Below are 14,129 nucleotides of genomic sequence, written 5' to 3'. Positions count from 1 at the left end.
TTAGCCTTACTTGCCAAGTTCAGCATACTTGTTTGTAAAGTCTTTACTGTTAAGACTTAAAAATGCAAGTTGGCAGCCTGGTCCACGAGTCCTGGGAGCCATGAATTGCAAGGGTTCCGTTACAGTTTCTGCTGCTTACAACGTGTCCTGGACACGGGAGTGACATCATATTACATTTAAACTTTTCCCCCTTTTAACGTTTCTAAGTTCCTGTTTCCTCCATTCTTTCATTTTTTTCCTCCCTCCCTCCCTCCCCCAATCTCTCTTAGACAGGAATCTTCCCTGTGTGTTGTAGCCCTGCCTGTCTTGGACTCACTTTGTAGACCAAGCTGGCCTGGAACGCACAGCGATCTGCCTGCCTCTGCCTCCTGAGTGCTGGGATTAAAGGCGTGCGACACCACGCCGGGCATAGACAGGATCTTACTATGTAGCCTAGGCTGGCTTCGAACTCCCCAGCCTCCTGCTCCGGCCTCCACAGGGCTGGAAACACAGGAGTTCGGATGGTACCAGGCTGGTGTATATTTCTGAATTCCTTTCGCTTATAGTTTCTCAACCTAACCTGTTATTATCTCAACAAACAATTAAGCTATGGGGATGTTTTATGCAGGGCCTTTCTTGGAGAGCCTACTTACTCTTTTTACGAATATTAAAAAATGGAATGAGTATCGTTTCAGACTAGATTGTAGACCTGCTGAGTCACACACACTTGCCCTGTTTGGCCCACCGCTGGAGCTTAATAAAATGCACTGTTATTGTCCTCCGCAAAGTCAAATGCTCTTTTGGAAAAGATTTGCCACTTGGCAGCATCCTTTCCAGTTGGGCAAACAAGTGAACAGCTGCTGTAACAGCTGCATCCCAGCCACAGCCTAGGAGAAGGCTGACCCTGCTCCCAGAGGACAGGCACTCAGCCTGCACTTCCTGGGCAGTTTCAACACTTCCCAGCTCTGGATGGAGAACATTTAATCCTGTGCTGTTTACTTTCTTCGTGGTTGAGTGCAGTGTTCAGAAAAGTGACCTAAGAGGAGGACTGTCTGGCAATCGCCCGTGACATGGATGCGGCTCAGAGGAAGCCATGGCTGCTGAGCACCTGTGCCTAGCTTTAAACAGACTTAGAAAAACAGCTGTTTGTTTGTAGGAGGAAGGAGAGAATGGCTAACAGGTATGAAGCACCTACTGTGTGCCAGGAAGCAGTAGGACCTCTTTGGGTTTTGTGAAAGTGAGTCCCTTGAGTTACTTCAGTAGCATTCCTACTGTGTTTGTCATAAAGGTTTTTATTAGACTCTGAGGTCCAAATCATTCCGGCTCTATGAACCAAGTCATTAAGAATCTCTTCTCTTTATTATAAAAACAGAAGATATGCACTCAGGAGGCAGAGGCAAGTGGATCTCTGTGAGTTCGAGGCCAGCCTGGTCTACAAATTGAGTCCAGGTCAGCCAAGGCTACACAGAGAAACCCTGTCTTGAAAAGTCAAAAACCAACCAACCAAACAAAAAACAGAAGGCATACCTGCATTATTTCTTCTTTAAATTTTTGGGATAATTCACTCAAAAACATGTTAATTTTCAGGAGGGGTTTCAGTTACAGGTTTGGCTTATTTTTGTGGGACTTATTTATTTATTATTTATTCTTACTTTATACATATAGGTGTTTTGCCTGCATATGTCTGTGCACCATATACTTGCGGTGCCCACAGGGGCCAGAAAAGTTCCCCCAAGTCCCTGGAACTAGAGTCAGATAGTTGTGAGCTATCATGTGAGTACTGGGAATCGAACTCTGGTCCTCTGGAAGAGCACTCAGTAGTCTTGACCACTGAGCTATCTCTCAGCCCATCCAGATTTAGTTTCTTAAAAGCTACATATGAGGGCTGGCGATCTGGTTCAGCAGGCAAGAGCACTATGCAAGTCTGATGGCCTGAATTCAATCCCCAGATACGATGGTAGTCAGAGGGAACCTACTCCTGAAAGTATCCTATCTCTCTCCCCGCCACCCCCTCTCCCCCCCACACACAATAATATAAAAACTTTAAAATATTCTCCATGTGACAACTCATATTGCCTATTTCATTTTGTGCCTGAAACACACAAGTAAACAAAATTTGAAGGATAACGATCTTTAGTAGTAGTTGTTGTTGTTGTTTTTCGAGACAGAGTTTCTCTGTGTAACCTTGACTATCCTGGACTTTGTAGACCAGGCTGGCCTTGAACTCACAGCGATCTGCCTGCCTCTGCCTCTGCCTCTGCCTCCCAAGTGATGGGATTAAAGGACTGCGCTACCACTGCCTGGCGATAACTATCTTTTTAACAGCTTAGTGGAGATATAATTTCCGACTTACACAATTAATCCATGTAAAATGTAGTCAGTCGGCAGTCAGTGTCTTCACAGCGTTGTATACCCATCGTTTCTCAACTCTCCTACCCCAGAATTAAAGATAACAGTTAGCAGTCTATGCTCTCCAGGCCACTCCCCCTCAGCAGTCTCCGCCCTCCAGGCCACGCCCTCTCATCAGTCTCTGCCCTCCAGGCCACGCCCTCCCAGCAGTCTCCTCTCTCCAGGCCACTTCCCCTCAGCAGTCTCCGCCCTCCATGCCACTCCCTCTCAGCAGTCTCCGCCCTCCATGCCACGCCCTCTCAGCAGTCTCCGCCCTCCATGCCACTCCCTCTCAGCAGTCTCCGCCCTCCAAGCCACTCCCTCTCAGCAGTCTCCGCCCTCCAAGCCACTCCCTCTCAGCAGTCTCCGCTCTCCAGGCCACGCCCTCTCAGCAGTCTCCGCCCTCCAGGCCATGCCCTCTCAGCAGTCTCCGCCCTCCAGGCCACTCCCTCTCAGCAGTCTCCGCCCTCCAGGCCACGCCCTCTCAGCAGTCTCCGCCCTCCAGGCCATTCCCTCTCAGCAGTCTCCGCCCTCCAGGCCACTCCCTCTCAGCAGTCTCCGCCCTCCAGGCCACTCCCTCTCAGCAGTCTCCGCCCTCCAAGCCACTCCCTCTCAGCAGTCTCCGCCCTCCAAGCCACTCCCTCTCAGCAGTCTCCGCTCTCCAGGCCACGCCCTCTCAGCAGTCTCCGCCCTCCAGGCCACTCCCTCTCAGCAGTCTCCGCCCTCCAGGCCACTCCCTCTCAGCAGTCTCCGCCCTCCAGGCCACTCCCTCTCAGCAGTCTCCGCCCTCCAGGCCACTCCCTCTCAGCAGTCTCCGCCCTCCAAGCCACTCCCTCTCAGCAATCTCCGCCCTCCAAGCCACTCCCTCTCAGCAGTCTCTGCCCTCCAGGCCACCCCCTCTCAGCAGAAGGCATCCATCGATTCCTCTTCTGTCACCAACGTACATCTTCCCATTCTAGGCATTCCGTATAAAGGGAATCATACCATACGAAGCCTTCTTTGAGTTAGCCTAACGTTTTAAAGACCCATTCCTGTTACAGCATGCGCTGACATGACTCCTCTTTTGTTTGTTTTTGAGTAAAGGTTTTGCTATCTAGTCCAGGTCGCACTTGACCTCTCCATTCTCCGCCCTCGGCCTCCCAGAGCTGAGATGACAGTCATGTGCCAGCACGCCCGCCCATTTCTTCATTCCTTCTCAGGGCCTGAGCAGTGTTCCACTGTGTGGCTGCATGGCGTTCCACCTGCTCGTGGGCTGACGGGCTCCTGAGCTGTTCCCACTTGGAGCTATTATGATGGTGTTCTGAAGATGCAGGTATTTGTGTGCAGAGGTCTTCGTTCCCGGGAAGCGCACATGCAGAAATGGACTTGCTGGGTCAAATGTTAACTCTGCTTCAACTTTGTGGGCAACTTCCAGATGTTTCCCAGAGTACCTGTGTGAGTTTATGTATGCCTTCTGTAAGGTGTGAGGGTCCAGCTTCCCTGAGGCCTTGCCAAACCTTGTTACTTTTTCCTTAAGCTACCACACTCCGGTGTGAAGTGATAGGGTTTGCATTTGCATTTCCTGGTGGACGTTGATGTCAACCATCTTTTTCATGAGTTCTGATGACTCCTCTCCTCCCCCTCTCCTTTCCTCCTTTTCTTCTTCTTCTTGTAAGTATTCCTTTTTAAAAATCCCACGAGCTGCCAGGTGGTGGTGGCACATGCTGTTAATCCCAGGACTTGGGAGGCAGAGGCAGGTGGATCACTGTGAGTTCCAGGCCAGTCTGGTTTACAAAGGGAGTCCAGGACAGCCAAAGCTACACAGAGAAACCCTATCTTGAAAAACAAAACAAAATAAAACACACACACACACACAAACACACACACATACCAAACCCAAACCAAACCAAAACCCCAAAATAAAACAAAACAAAACAACAACAACAACAACAAATATTTTCTTAATCCCATGGGACATTTTGTATTTTCTTGACATTTTAAAGTCTCTCAATATTGTAATATGCATAGAATACATAAGGCGATATACTTTTACATTAATATTCATGATTTCTGAGGATTATCTCAGTCTGTTTGGGGGAATGTATCAATTCCATTAATGTTTTTAAAAGACACACACACACACACAATATATATATATATATATATATATATATATATATATATATATATATATATATACACACACACACATATATGTCTTTTAAAAACATTAATTTATATATTTAAGGTTTTCTATGTATATATACACACATATATATATATTTAAGGTTGCTTAAGTCTTTGGTTGACTCCAATTCACCATTTGCTGTTGCTTTTAGATCTCAGATTTAATTTGCTTTTCAATTTCCAGCTCTTGGGCTTATTATCATCTGCTTTACAGTACCTCTCTTTCCTCCCCAGCACTGGGGGTCTAACCCAGGCCTTCCCCCAAACTAGGCAAGTGCTTCACCCGTGAGCCTCATTGCCAGCCCTTAATGCGTGAGGTAACACACTGAGCTCTGTATGTTTCCTTCCAAACCCTATTTTAGTTGAATCGCATAAGCTTTGACTAAAAGGCCTGCTGTGCAAGCACGAGGACCTGAGTTCGGGTCCTCAGCACCCACGTAAATGCTGGGAAGGCACAGCAGCCTGCCTATGACTCCATCCCAGAGCAAGCTAGCTAGCCAGACTAGCCATATCAGCAAGTTCCGGGTAAAGTTGAGATAACCTTCTTCAATGAATACGATGGAGAACAAATGGAGGAATACTCAAAAGCAATGTCAGCCTTGGGTCCAAACTGCAGTCTGACAACACCCATATGCCCCCTACATGTGAACGTGTGTGTGTGTGTGTGTGTGTGTGTGTGTGTGTGTGTGTGTGTGCCCGCCTGCATATATATACACACACACAAGCACACATTTGCTCACACACTTAGTTCTGTCCTTTAGAGATTTTAGTTTGGCTCTTTAGCATCTTGCACCACACAGCTTCAAAAAAAAAAAAATCTGGCCAGTGTCTTAAGAGGAAAACAGGAAAACAGGCCACATAATTCCCAGTGACTTCATCCCCCAAGGGTGGGTGGGTTGAGACAGGGTTTCTCTGTGTAGTCTTGGCTGTCCTTGAACTCACAGCAATCCACCTGCCTCTGCTTCCTGAGCGCTGAGATTAAAGGCGTGCGCCACCATGCCCAGCTGCTATACTGTGTGAACTGTTGCTGCTGACATACCTAGAATTGCATGGGCTGCCCCTGGGAGAAATCTGACAAGCTCTCAGACAACTTCTGTTCCTCCTCTCAAAAGAAAACGAAACTCTATTTACAAATGAGCCAGGTCAAGATGTGAAGGGGGGGGGGGGAGAGAAAGATCTCTGTGCAAACAAAAATAAATAAATAAAAACGATTGTAAGGTGTTAATAAACCTATGCAATCCCAGCTTAACCCACATCCGATTAGGCAATCACAGGTATACTGCCAAGGTCTTGGCATCCAGGAGGCTGAGGCAGGAGGATGCTGAGGTCCAGGCTGGCTTCTGTTACACAGTAAGACCTTCTCTCAAAAGACAAGGTTTTGTAGCACTAAAGGAGAAGCAAGGAAGAGGAAAAGGAAGGAGAGGGAGGGAGGGATGGCAGAGACAGAAGGAAGAAAAGAGGAGGAAGAGAAAGCGTGAGGAAAGGAAGGAAGGAAAAGGGAAGGGGGAGGGGAGAGGAGGAAGGAAGCTCCAAAGGCCCCCGGAGCGGAAGATGGTTGGGATTCATCTGTTAGGTGAAAAGTGTGCTTCTTTGGAGCTACTCTGTGTCTCTCTGGTTCTTACCCAAGAGAGAGTTTGACTTCTTCCTGCTCTGGTAACATTTGCTAACATCTGGAGACTTGACCCGTTTCCAAAATCAAGTCTGCATGGGATGATCTCAAGACCTAGCCGGTAGAGGCCAGTGTGATCTACATAGGGAGTTCCGCAGCAGCCAGGGAGGGCTACATGGTGACACCCTGTCTGAGGGCAGAGGGCGACATGAGGTGTCTTCCTCTATCGATCTCCCATCTTAATTTTTGAGATGAACGCCTTCCATTGAACCCGATGCTTATCATTTTGGCTAGGCTGGCTGGCCAGCAAGGGGGCGGGGTCCTGTCTCTGAAACCCCGCCCCTGCTCTAAAACACACATGTTATAGTCTGCTTTTGTGTAGGTGCTGGGAATCTAAACTCAAGTTCTCTTGCTTTTACGACGAGCGCTCTACCCACTGAACCATCTCCTCTGCACCGAAGAGGCTGTCTTAGTTACGCACGCTCAGTGAAAACGAGGTCGCCGTCAGTATTTGCTGCTTAGAACCTGAGCCCTACCCAAGCAGTGGTTCGTAGGTTTCTTCATGTCCAGATCCAGCGTGCTGCCTCCACACGGACAATCCGCGCTGGGGCCGGGGCTGGGCTGAGTACGCTGGTAGAAACCATTAATCCCACATCTTGGGAGGCAGAGGCAGGCAGAGCTCTGGAAATTTGAGGCTAGCCTGGACTATACAGTGAGCTCCAGGACAGCAAGGGCTATGCCGTGAGACCCGTGCTCAAACACAAGCAAAACCCCACTGAGCCCTTCTCTATTGGGATTCCCAAAGTCATTTGGCAGGGGTGGGGGTTTAGAGGGGTTGGTGGGTGTGGGAGTGGGAGAGGGGGTGGGGTGGATCTTGATGACTAATACCAGGAGGTGGGGTGGGGCTGGGGGTGGGAAGGTCTTACTAATCTTTGGGACAATTCACTTATAAAATCGTTTTTGAGAGATTCCAAGTGTGCCTGCCTGCTCTCTGACCCCCAACCTTTGCCTCTGTGTTTATGTTCCATAAAATGTGGCATTGTTTGAATATCTGAGATTTTTGTGGGGATATTCAAAAAAGATTTTTTGAATAAGTAAGTAAAGGAAATATATTTTTAAAAGTCCAGCCTTATGCCACCCTAATATTTTTAAAGAATGAGTTAGAATGCTAACACCCATTTAATGAATATAAAATGTGGGCTCATTTTCTTAAAAAAACCTAATTAAACATAAATTTTTTCCTAATTTTTAAACTAACAGCAAGTTAATCATTTGGCAACCATTGAGCAAAATTTCAATGCCTGAGTAATTTTTAGAGACCAAAACAAAAACAAAAACAAAACCACAAAAAACTGGATCATTAACTGTAGGTTTGATATACCCTTTTGTTTTTAGATAATGTATGTGACCACAAGTTAACAGGGAACATTTAGTCTAAATTTTACCTAAAAGTAAAAACTTAATTTTGTCCAATTGTGTAAGACTATGAGAGAAAAAGCATTAAAGACAGGAGTATGGTATACGCAGACGATTTAAGGGGTAAATGAATTTGTTGTCTGCGTTTGATGTCTTCAAGTAAAGGAAGCAGAAAGCAGGATAAGACAGACCTCATAAAGTTGACTAAACAAAAAATCAGTTTATTTTCACAAGATAAAGAATTATGAATCCTATTCTACGAAATATAGAGAGTATTTCAAAAGAGTTAAGCAAAGCACAGGACTATACGCCTGTGATCCTGGAACTCGGGCAGCCAAAGCTGGAACCTGGTGAGTTTCCAGGCCAACCTAGCTACACAGAAACCAAGGTCAGCACACACAGACAGACAGACAGACAGACGCACACATGAGGAAAGGGGAAATAAAACTAGGTTGGCTTTCCCTTTGGCTAAACTAAGAACTCATTGCTGAGTATATAATATATTTACTCAGGGCAAACGCAGTGAAAAGTGTTCAGTGCCTAAATAGCAGAAAGTTCTTTCCTGCCTAAGTACATATGCGGGGCTGGAGAGAGCTCAGTCAGTGAGAGGATTGCTGAGCGAGCAGGAGGATCTGGGATCAAATCCAGGACACACATAAAGCCTCTGGCATGGTCATGCGCGTCTATAACCCCAGCGCTGTAGGCTTAAGGGCAAAGACAGGAGGACCCATAGCCTGGCTCCAAATTCAGTGAGTACCCTGTCTCAAAGGAACACTGTGGAAAGTGATACAGTGGGACACTGGGCACCATTCTTGGCCTTCACACACACACACACACACACACACACACACACACACACACACACACACTAACTGTTAAAAGTAATTCTTTTTTGAGGGGGGGTGTGATTTTGAGACGGGGGTGGGGTGGGGTGGGGGGGGTGTGATTTTGAGACAAGAGTTCTCTGTGTACCCCTGGCTGTCCGGGACTCACTTTGTAGACCAGGCTGGCCTCGAACTCACAGAGATCCACCTGCCTCTGCCTCCCGAGTGCTGGGATTAATAAAAGTAATTCCTATTGCTAGAAGAAGCACTTCAAATCAGAGGCACAGGATTGGCGTCGAGGAGCTCAGGGAGTAAGAGCAAGGAAATAGGTAGGATCTCATGAGGTTACAAAGGTTCCTCCTCTGCATCGTGGGAAACCACTAGGAGACCGAAGAGGGCCTGGCCAATGGGAGAAAAGCTTTGCCAGTTATGCATCTGAATGCAAAGACTAATATCCAGAATGCATAAATAAATAAATAAAACAAAAACCACATACACCGTTCAGTTCCTAAGTGGGCAAGTGAATTGAACAAATACTTCTCGAAACAAGAAATACACATGGCCTACATATTTAAAAATATTAAACATCCTTAGGCATCAGGAAAATGCAAATCACAGCTACGGGTTTTTTTTGTTTTTGTTTTTTGTTTTTGGTAGTTTTGTCCACTTTGTCTTACATAGCTTTAATTGTCACATTACCCAGCCTAGAGTCACCTGAGAAACTTCAGGTGGCTGTCCAGATCAGAGTAGCCTGTGGGCGTGTCTCTGGGGGACGGTCTTGATTGCTGACTGATGCAGGAATGCCCAGCCCACTGTGGGTGGTGCTATTCTTTGGTCAAGTGGTCCTGAATCTATAAGGAAGCTAACTAAACATGAGTCTTGAGGGAGCCAGCAAGCAGTATCCCTCTGACTTGCTCCTGCTTGAACTCAGCCCTGACTTCCCTCAGTGATGAACTTTAACCCGGAAGTGAAGCCAAACAGCCCTTTCTCCTCTTCGTTGCATTCAGCCGGAGTAGTTTTTATCATAGTAACAGAAAGGAAACTTGGGCATGCCTCATCCGGGCCAAAATGCATATCATCAAGAAAGTAACCATGGAGGACAGGGTAAGAGGGAACACTTACCTTCTGCTAGTGGGAGTACAAACTGGAGCAGCCATGTGGCGGCTCACCCCAAAATAATAAAAACGACCATAGAGCCCGGCTTTACCACCCTGGGTATATCCTTGAAGTTGGCATAGCACACGTGCCAGAGGCATTTGCTCACCCCATCACTGCAGCACTCTTCCACAGCCAAGTAAAGGAACCAGCCTCGATATGCTTTAAACAGAGGGGTGAAGAAAGTGTGGCACACATACACAAGAGGATTTCATTCAGAATAGAGTCATAAGGCATGAAATGATGTCATTTTCAGGAAAACACATAGAACTAGAGATGATCATGTTAAGTGAAATGAGGTAGACTAAACTAACAGTATGTCTTCCTTTCAAATGTAAAATCTAGATTTAATTAGATGTATATGTGAACACATACCACACATACCATACACACATACTACACACAGACATCACAACACACACATACTACACACACACATCACACACCACACACACACACACATACACACACTCACACCCTCCCACACACACATACTGGAAGGCCAGAGGTGCTGGTTCTGATGTCAGTAAAGGATGGAAGCTGTAGTTACATTGATAGAGTAGATGCACTCGCCAGCAAGAGGTGAAGGCTAGCAGGCAAAGGGAGACAGTCCCTTCCCCACCATATTATATTTGGGCTGCTGACCAGAAGATGCCACCAATCTGGTGAGGGTCTCCCCTCAGGTAATCCTCCCAAGAGATGCTCTCACAGGCCTTTCAGGGACTTGCCTTTTGGTTGATTCCACATCCAATCAAGGTGACAGTCAGGGTTAACAACCATAGAAGACTGGGGAAGGAAGGGAAGTAGTGGGAAGGAGGGGATCAGAGAACAGGGCATATGAAACATATAGTGACATACATATAGGAAAGCCATGGGGCTGGAGAGATGGCTCAGTGGTTAAGAGCACTGCCTGCTCTTCCAGAGGTCCTGAGTTCAGTTCCCAGCGACCACATGGTGGCTCACAACCATCTATAATGTAATCTGATGCCCTCTTCTGGCCTGCAGGTGTACATGCAGTCAGAACACTGTATTCATAATAATAAATAAATAAATCTTAAAAAAAAAGAAAAAGAAAGTCATAAGCCTATTATTTTGTAACTAAGTTTTTTTAAAAAATAAATTCTATTTAAGGGGAATATTTTGTACCCAGGTGATAATCCACGCATTAAAAGAACTTGGAGATTCTGTTTTATTTTGTTTTGTACTGTGTGTGTGTGTGTGTGTGTGTGTGTGTGTGTGTATGCATGTGTGTGCAGGTGCAATGGAGGCTAGAAAAGGACATCCAATTCCCTGGAGTTACAGGAGGTTGTGGCAATAGCTCCCAAATTAATTAATGTATGGTTTCTTGAGACAGAGTTTCCTCTGTGTAGCCCTGGCTGGCCTTGAACTCACAGAGATCCACCTGACTCTGCCTCCCAAAGTGCTGGGATTCAAGGTGTGCAGCACCACCACCAGGCTTATTTTTAAAAGTGTGTATGCATGTGTATGTGCATGTGTGTGTATGTGCACGTGTGTGTATGTGCATGTGTATGTATGTGCATGTGTGTATGTGTATGTGCATGTATGTGTGCATGTGTATATGTATGCATGTACATGTGTGTGCATGTATATGTGTATGTGTGCATGTATATGTGTATGTGTGCATGTATATGTGTATGTGTGCATGTATATGTGCATGTATATGTGCATGTGTGTGCATGTGTGTGCATGCCCTTGGAAGCCAGAAGATGATGCTGGATCCCCTGAAGCTAGAGTCACAAGTTGGTCTTCTTTGGGAGCATTATGCTCACCCTAGGCAGGGGGTCCTGGGTGCCTAAGAAAGCAGGTTGAGGAAGCTATGAGGAGCAAAGCAGTAGTTAGCATCCCTCCTTAGCATCAGCTCCAGCCTCCGGGTTCCCGCCCTGACTTCCCCGCATGGAGCAAAGCACAAGGTGAAACAAACCCTTTCCTGCCTAAGTTGCTTTTGGTCGTGGTGAGTTCTCACAGCAACAGAAGTCCTAACACAGCCCTGAGTCAAGGAAACAGCTCAAGGGATCTGCGCAGCAGGAAATCTGGAGGTAAAATGGACACGTGAGGCAGAAGCCACGAGAGCAGCAGTGAACCTTCAACTCCAGGGTCAGAAGAGAAAAGAGCCCAGCAGAGAAGATCAGCGCAGCTCTAAAATAAGGCCAGCTTCCAGCTCCTGAAGGTGACTTTCAAGTTCTTAGAATTCTCTGCCTGATTGGAGTGTTTCTGTTTTCCCGGGGCCTTTGGCTAGGGAAGAGAGCCTAAGCTAACAGTGTGATTTATGGTGGGGACGTGGGTGGTGTCGGCTTGAATGCAGGTGGGGCTGGATACCTGAAGGTCAGCTACACAGGCTGTGAGCCTTGGCCATGTGGCTGATGTACCAAGCCGTAGAGGTGCTTCCTCTTGGCAAAACTCAGAGAACGCTATCACAAACACACACTGCTGGCGAATGGAAGGCTACAAGCTTGAGTCTGACTGACGTTATCTCTGGCTTATGTGGCTTTGGGCGCGAGGGAGGTTGAGACACAGGTTTCCTGAGTAGCCTTGGCTGGCCTTGAACTCTTCCTGCCTCAGCCTGCAGAGTGCCGGGTTTACACATGTGTGCAACCACCATCAGTTGGTGATTTTACCCTATCCTTTGCCTTTGCCTCTAATACTCTGTATCTGTGAGCGTGACGCATCCTGGGTTCCGGGAGTCTTGCTAGTAAACCACCAGCTGGAAGATGATCTTAGCGCATCATGTGAGGCAAAATATGATGCAAAATAGCTCTAAAAAGTCACCATGGCCAGTTCATTCTTGAGGCGAATGAACCTTATCTCTCTTTACACTGTATCCCAATCTGGGCAATATTTATATCTGAAGATACATGACTAGTTTAGATATGGTAATCATTTTAGCACTTTTCTTTCTTTCTTTCTTTTCTTTTCTTTCTTTCTTTTTTTTTTTTCTGTGAAGAAAAAAAATCAATTTAGTGGCTTTGGTAATTCTGTCGGTATTTTTCTTATTTTTAATTTGATAACTCTGTCTTTGGACTCCTTTACATTATCTCTGCCCAGAAACTATATATATATATTTTTTTTTCTTTTTTTTCCAGAATATGGTCATTTGAACCAGCAGTATTTTAGTAGATCTGGTGTCTAACGTTTTGACACTAGGACATCATTCCGTATCTACAAAGTTGGCGACTGAGGACAAAACGATCATAAAATAAGTCTACCCACGCATTAAAGTTGTAGCCTTCTGCCTGGGAGCTTGTTACAGTTTAGAACTGCAGTGGTCCCTAAAACTCCTGTGCTGAGCGTGGTCCTTGCTGTGGTTTGATTACGAAACGTCCCCCATAGGCTCATGTGCTTAAACACTTAGTGCCTGGTTGGCAGCGCTGCCTGGGAATATTGTGCAAGGCACCGTTCAGTCTTATGGGAGAAAGTAACCGCTAGGGGCGGGCTGTGAGGTCCGTGTTGGCTCGGACCATCAGCCATCTTCCAGTTCCTGGTACCACGCCTTCATGGACTCCGTTCCTCTGGTTCTGTGAGGCACGATAAATCCTTACTCCTGAAAGTTTTTCTTCAGTGGACTTTTTTGCAGCAGTGGAAGGCAGTGCTCAAGACACGGGGGCTTTGGGAGGTGCCGTCAGCAGAGAAATCCGTTTGTGGATATTGGAGCAGGGAAAAGCTTTGTTATAAACGTGAGCTCTTCTCTGTACTCCCCAGAGGTCACAGCTGAGCGCCTTGCTCTTCCACCACAGCCCCCAGCCCGGGACATTCTGCCTCACCCCAGAGCCACCGTGCTTGGGGCAAGTGAGCATAGGCTGAGAGACCTTTGAAATGGAGCCAGTGTTCGAACTGACTTTCTCAGGAATTCCGTCAAAGGCAAACTATCACCGAGCTTAATTTGTAAAGGAGAGAAAAACAAGGCCCTGTCTGAATAAAAAGCAAAACTAAACAAAGCCAAAAACAAACAAACAAACAAACAAAAAACGCATGACTAGAGTGGATGGAGGCCTGTCCTGCTCCTATGAACGCTGCCAAGTTCGTCAGACACAAGCTCTGCTCATAATAGTGGGGTACTTTTGAGAAGACCAGTGCTGTGGGGTTCAAGCAGCGGCAGATTCATCCCTTTCCAGGAAGAACGTCTTTCTACTCAGCACTGGATCTCTCAGCTTTTCCATTAGCAGCTTGGCTCAGTTCTGGGGAAGCTGAAGGCCATGATGTTTTTCACATGCTCCGGCATGTTAATACGCAGGACACTGATGGGCTCCTGCGTATATCACATCTCTGAGAATGTCTTAAGGCTGTAAAAGATACTTTTGATAATCTTCCATAAAACCATAAGCATTCTATGGGATTCTCAGGAGAATTTTTAAAATGTAATCTTCAGTGGGTTTCCAAGACGGCTTGTATTTTAAGTAACACAAACAGTGATGAAAAGTGAAGTGCTGTTAAGCCAGCCAGGATATTTTGGACAACTGCCCTGTAAACATCAGTCCTGTATTTCAGGCGAGGAATGATTCACGTTCTGTACTTGCTCAGTAATAGGTTTTTCCAAGAAGTGCCCTACAATTCGCTGTACATTCAACTTTAAGGCA

At 46.4% G+C, this 14,129-nt stretch overlaps 1 protein-coding gene across 3 annotated transcripts in view; it reads right to left on the bottom strand.

Annotated features, from left to right (window-relative positions):
• LOC311593257 (uncharacterized protein) overlaps positions 1-14,129 on the bottom strand; it is a 191,624-nt gene that overhangs the window by 167,588 nt on the left and 9,907 nt on the right. The window lies entirely within an intron of this gene.

Source organism: Acomys minous, assembly GCF_964271855.1.
Source record: "Acomys minous genome assembly, chromosome: 3".
NCBI classification, from domain to species: domain Eukaryota; kingdom Metazoa; phylum Chordata; class Mammalia; order Rodentia; family Muridae; genus Acomys; species Acomys minous.
Note: the sequence above shows the minus strand (reverse complement) of the source record. Positions and strands in the feature narration are given on the sequence as shown.